This window comes from Galeopterus variegatus, unplaced genomic scaffold (assembly GCF_000696425.1).
Source record: "Galeopterus variegatus unplaced genomic scaffold, G_variegatus-3.0.2 Scaffold1784, whole genome shotgun sequence".
Lineage (NCBI taxonomy): Eukaryota > Metazoa > Chordata > Mammalia > Dermoptera > Cynocephalidae > Galeopterus > Galeopterus variegatus.
The window spans coordinates 162933-168979 of NW_007727895.1; positions in this window are offsets into that span (position 1 = coordinate 162933).

A 6047-nucleotide genomic window follows, 5' to 3' on the forward strand; every position below is an offset into this window, starting at 1 on the left:
ATAATGTATTGAATTTACCTCAAAATATCCAAAATACTATCATTTTGGCATGTAATTGATATAAATAGTTTCTGAGATATTTTACGTGCTGGTTTCCTTGAAACCCAGCATGTATTTTTCACCTGCAGCTCCTTGCCATTGGCCTGGCCACGTTTCCAGTGCTCCACGGCCACAAGTGGTGAGTGGCTAATGTACAGGACATCACAGGGCTGGCTCTTCAGTAGCCCCTTATTAGCAACACAATGGCCATTGCTAATTTTTCTGGCCTTTTCTAACTTTAGTCCTAGGACATTTCAAGCTCTTTCTTTTGCATCTCTGCATCTTGGCCCACGTTTTTCTGCCTGTGTGGCCTTCCCTGCATGCTGGGTCCTTTTCCCTCCACTCTCTCATTGAATCCTAAGACCAACCCCAGGAGGTAGATACTCTAATGACTCCCTTTTTACAGAGGAGAAGACTGAGCCTTGAACCGACGGGGCTTCTTGTCTATGGCAATGTGACTTGTAAGTGGCAGCACTGGTCACCTGACTCCAGCCCCTCTGCCCTGAACCACTCTGCTCTACGGAGGGCAACACTGTTGAATGGGCAGAGATGCCCAGACTGGAATGGAAATGCACTGCCAGGAGCAGGAGTGAGTGTCTGGTCAACAGAGGTCTTCAAGAGGCCCTGGAATGGTCCTCAGACTGGCCGCAATATAGACTTCTGCATTCCAAAGGGGTGGGGGAGGCAGGTTGAAGATGCTCTTTTCAGTTCCAAAAGTCTAGGACGTTTTCCCTTCCCCAGCGAGTGTGTGTGCCGGGCAGCCTGGACTGCTCCGGCCCCAGGGTGGAGGGCTTGACTTCCTCCTTCAGCTGTGTAAGGCCGGCCTTCCCAAAGCTCCAGTCACCCTCCTGCAGCCTCTGAGCTGATGGCACTGGTCTTCTCCAGCCACAATATAGACTTCTGCATTCCAAAGGGGTGGGGGAGGCAGGTTGAAGATGCTCTTTGCAGTTCCAAGAGTCTAGGACGTTTTCCCTTCCCCAGGGAAGGGGAAGCTGTTCTGGCCCCAGGGTGGAGGGCTTGACTTCCTCCTTCAGCTGTGTAAGGCCGGCCTTCCCAAAGCTCCAGTCACCCTCCTGCAGCCTCTGAGCTGATGGCACTGGTCTTCTCCCCTGCAGGGCCCAGACCTACATCCTCCCATTGTCAGCGCTGATGTAGCACCTTGTTAATTTAGACTCACTGTAAATATTTTTAGAAACACCAGCCTGCTGTCCTGAAGGCTGGCAGGGCTGGGTGTGAGCCGGGATGGCTTGTCCGCTTCTTCCTGGCCTCTTTCCTGCCTCCGCTGGATTTCCTGCCCAAGATACCTCCTGCCCGGGTCCCTCCTCTTGGCTGAACAAAGGCCAGTGAGCTCCAAGGAGAAAGGTTTCCCCTGCGAGCCCTTTAGGGATGGAGGGGAAGCCAGGGTGCACAGGGGCACCTGGCCCAAGCCCTTTACAGCCATGGCCTTTTCACCACCGAAGGCCACTTTGCTTGCTTCCCTGTCCTCCCCATAGTGGGTTCTCTTTTTGTTTATCTCACCACCCCCGTTTAAGAAATAATGATGGATTCATCTTCGCAGTTTTTATCCATCAAAGCTATTCTGTGCAGCATGGAGGAGCCAGAGTCGCCACACCGGTGTGTTGAAGTCCAAGCTCGAGGTGCAGTGCTTGGCATTTAGAGAGGGTTGTCTTATTAAGGCAGGAAGGGAATGAGCCATTTCCAAAAGATGTTGTGAAATACTGGTGCTGGCCCCATGCTACCGCCTCTCCCCAAGCTACTGTCTTTAAGGGCTCTGACATCAGCTGGAGAATCAATAGCCTCAGAGAATTTCAGGGGTCTTCCCTGTACTGGGTCACAGGAACCCAGTCCCCACCCAGGCTGTCCTGAAGAAAGCCCTGCNTATTAATTACTACTGTTGTTGTTATCGTGAAATGATTTGTGGTTTGATCTCCGTGTCTACATTGTACAATCACAAAGCATGTTGGTCTTGCAGATTATTCTTTTATCATTATAGCTGTGAACCTCTGTGAATTTTTCTTCACTCGACCTCACCGTCCTGCAGACAGACAAGCGGAGGAGAAAGCAGGACCCATCTATGAGGTTTCTCTCATGTCTCCCCTCAGTGAAGCAATATTTGGGTGCAGATGAGAGCCCTACATTGGGAAAGTACCTCCTGGCTGTAGAGCTCTCAGTATTCTAGAATCAAAGCCAAGGGTTCAAACCCTCTCTCTGTTACTCAGAAGCCACATGATCCTTAGCTAGTGATGTAGCTCCCTGAACCTTGGTTTACCAATCTGTAAAATGGGGATCATAATGTGAATGATCTTATGGTATTTGCAAGAAAAATTACATTGGGAAAAAACATGTACGTGTGCTTAGACAGTGCCTGATTATGAACTTTACCTATTAAGATGCGATAAACTTTACCTGTTACTAGTAGTTGTGTTTATGTGGGGCTCTAGCTTAGGGAGGACAGAAATCACATCTCTCTCCAATTCCACCTTGCGACAAACTACCTGTGATGGGAAGATTTAGATCTGAGTCCTCTCCTTAATACAAGCCCCTGGTCTAGAAAACTGCCCCTGTTTCCTAATGAGCCTCTCCATTCCGATGCACCCTCAAAGATGCCTCCAGAGCGAGCATGCTAATGCTTAGGTCTGATCCTGCAGCTCAGCGCTGTCTAGTAGGAACATAATGTGAACTACATTGTGATTTTATTTTTTCTAGTAGCTACATTAAAAAGTAAAAAACAAACAGTAAACTTCATTTTAATAATGTATTGAATTTACCTCAAAATATCCAAAATACTATCATTTTGGCATGTAATTGATATAAATAGTTTCTGAGATATTTTACGTGCTGGTTTCCTTGAAACCCAGCATGTATTTTTCACCTGCAGCTCCTTGCCATTGGCCTGGCCACGTTTCCAGTGCTCCACGGCCACAAGTGGTGAGTGGCTAATGTACAGGACATCACAGGGCTGGCTCTTCAGTAGCCCCTTATTAGCAACACAATGGCCATTGCTAATTTTTCTGGCCTTTTCTAACTTTAGTCCTAGGACATTTCAAGCTCTTTCTTTTGCATCTCTGCATCTTGGCCCACGTTTTTCTGCCTGTGTGGCCTTCCCTGCATGCTGGGTCCTTTTCCCTCCACTCTCTCATTGAATCCTAAGACCAACCCCAGGAGGTAGATACTCTAATGACTCCCTTTTTACAGAGGAGAAGACTGAGCCTTGAACCGACGGGGCTTCTTGTCTATGGCAATGTGACTTGTAAGTGGCAGCACTGGTCACCTGACTCCAGCCCCTCTGCCCTGAACCACTCTGCTCTACGGAGGGCAACACTGTTGAATGGGCAGAGATGCCCAGACTGGAATGGAAATGCACTGCCAGGAGCAGGAGTGAGTGTCTGGTCAACAGAGGTCTTCAAGAGGCCCTGGAATGGTCCTCAGACTAGCCACAATATAGACTTCTGCATTCCAAAGGGGTGGGGGAGGCAGGTTGAAGATGCTCTTTGCAGTTCCAAGAGTCTAGGACGTTTTCCCTTCCCCAGGGAAGGGGAAGCTGTTCTGGCCCCAGGGTGGAGGGCTTGACTTCCTCCTTCAGCTGTGTAAGGCCGGCCTTCCCAAAGCTCCAGTCACCCTCCTGCAGCCTCTGAGCTGATGGCACTGGTCTTCTCCCCTGCAGGGCCCAGACCTACATCCTCCCATTGTCAGCGCTGATGTAGCACCTTGTTAATTTAGACTCACTGTAAATATTTTTAGAAACACCAGCCTGCTGTCCTGAAGGCTGGCAGGGCTGGGTGTGAGCCGGGATGGCTTGTCCGCTTCTTCCTGGCCTCCTTCCTGCCTCCGCTGGATTTCCTGCCCAAGATACCTCCTGCCCGGGTCCCTCCTCTTGGCTGAACAAAGGCCAGTGAGCTCCAAGGAGAAAGGTTTCCCCGGCGAGCCCTTTAGGGATGGAGGGGAAGCCAGGGTGCACAGGGGCACCTGGCCCAAGCCCTTTACAGCCATGGCCTTTTCACCACCGAAGGCCACTTTGCTTGCTTCCCTGTCCTCCCCATAGTGGGTTCTCTTTTTGTTTATCTCACCACCCCCTTTTATGAAATAATGATGAATTCATCTTCGCAGTTTTTATCCATCAAAGCTATTCTGTGCAGCATGGAGGAGCCAGAGTTGCCACACCGGTGTGTTGAAGTCCAAGCTCGAGGTGCGGTGCTTGGCATTTAGAGAGGGTTGTCTTATTAAGGCAGGAAGGGAATGAGCCATTTCCAAAAGATGTTGTGAAATACTGGTGCTGGCCCCATGCTACCGCCTCTCCCCAAGCTACTGTCTTTAAGGGCTCTGACCTCAGCTGGAGAATCAATAGCCTCAGAGAATTTCAGGGGTTTTCCCTGTACTGGGTCACAGGAACCCAGTCCCCACCCAGGCTGTCCTGAAGAAAGCCCTGCTTGCTTCTGGGGTGATAGGAATGGTGGTCCTGCAGTCCCCACGTATTTACTGGAGGCCGCTATGTATGGGGTGCTGTGCTAAGTAATGGGGGGCATGGCTAATGGTGTGTGAGGGTGGGAGGAGGTGAGGGGGGGAGATAAAGAATGGCTTCTGGACCCGTGTTGCTCACAGTTTAACAAATAACCCATCAGATGGGGCTGGGGCTTTGGTGGGGAGGAGAGATTCTCATCTGATCCTGCCTTCCGTTGAGAAGGTCAATTTGCTTTCCCTTTTTGACTTCTTTAGCAAGAAACCCACTTCTCCAACCACTTCTAGAAGCCACTTCCACCGTTCCCTACTGGCCCAATGTCTTCATGTGCAAACAGAGAAACTGAGGCTCAGAGAGGGGGAAGAGCCTTGTCCAAGGTACAAAGCAGGCTAGTCATTCAGGTTTCAGCTTGGATGTCAGTGACCCCCATGAGGTCAGTGACCCCCGTGAGGCCTCTCCGGTCTACACCATCTAAAACACCGGCTTCCATTTACTCTGCATCATTGTCCATTTTAACTTCCTTTGCCGTGCTTATCGCTATCTGAGTTCACTGCATTTATTTATTGTTCCCATGTATTGTCTCTTCCCTGCCTCTGGAATGCACATGCAGGAGGTCAGGGACACGGTCTGCACTGTTCACACTGTATTATACGCCCAGTGCCTCAGAGAGACTGGCACATGGTAGCGGTTCAATAAATATTTGCTGGGTGAATGAATTAGTAGCCGAGATGGGACTGCAGCTCATATTCTTGTACCCCAGCCCAGGGGCTTTTCCTGCATTTGCTGTTCCCAGAACCCAGGGGGCTCTGGGAGTGTGAAGTATGGTCTGGGAATTTGAAATAGGGCCAAATGGTGGGTGTGTGTGTGTTGGGGGTGGAATTGCTGAGGAGGGTTCTGCTTTAATTGCCAGAAGGCAGCTGACCATTTGTTTTTGGTCAGATAAGCTGCTGGAGTAGGGTGTGTGTGTGTGTGTGTGTGTGTGTGTGTGTGTGTGTGTGTGTGTGTGTGTAGGGCTGGGATGGTGGGGGGTGTTGTGTGGCTGGAGAAAGGGGAGAAGGAATTCCAAAAAGTGGGCTGGGTAGCCAAATTACATCTTGCCTGTTTCCCTGTCCTCCCCTCCCCTCTCCCTCAGATAACACCACCAGCTGTTAGGGACACAGCTGTGGCTGCCTCTTGGGAAGGAGAGAAAAAGGCCCTGTTGCCCTGGGTGAGCTTGCAAGCTGTGGAGTTCAAAGAAGACCTGTGAAGTGAGGGGCTGGGTGGGGAGCTGCGAGGGAGGAGGTGAGGAGTCAGTGGGGGCAGAACAAGGCGGTGCTTCCACTTTGATGTCCCCAGCTAGAGCTTCGGGCAAGGTCTGGGTGAGGTCCCAGCAGAGGGTTTCAGCTTCTCCCCTCATCCCAAGCTCTTGGAGAGATCCAATCAACCACTCCTTCCTGTCCTCCAAGTAGGATGTTTATCCGGATCCCTGATCCCACTACACACAAGCAAGCACACTCTTCTACACACATGAGTACATGCACCCAGTGCATACTCTTGTCTCACGCACATGAAA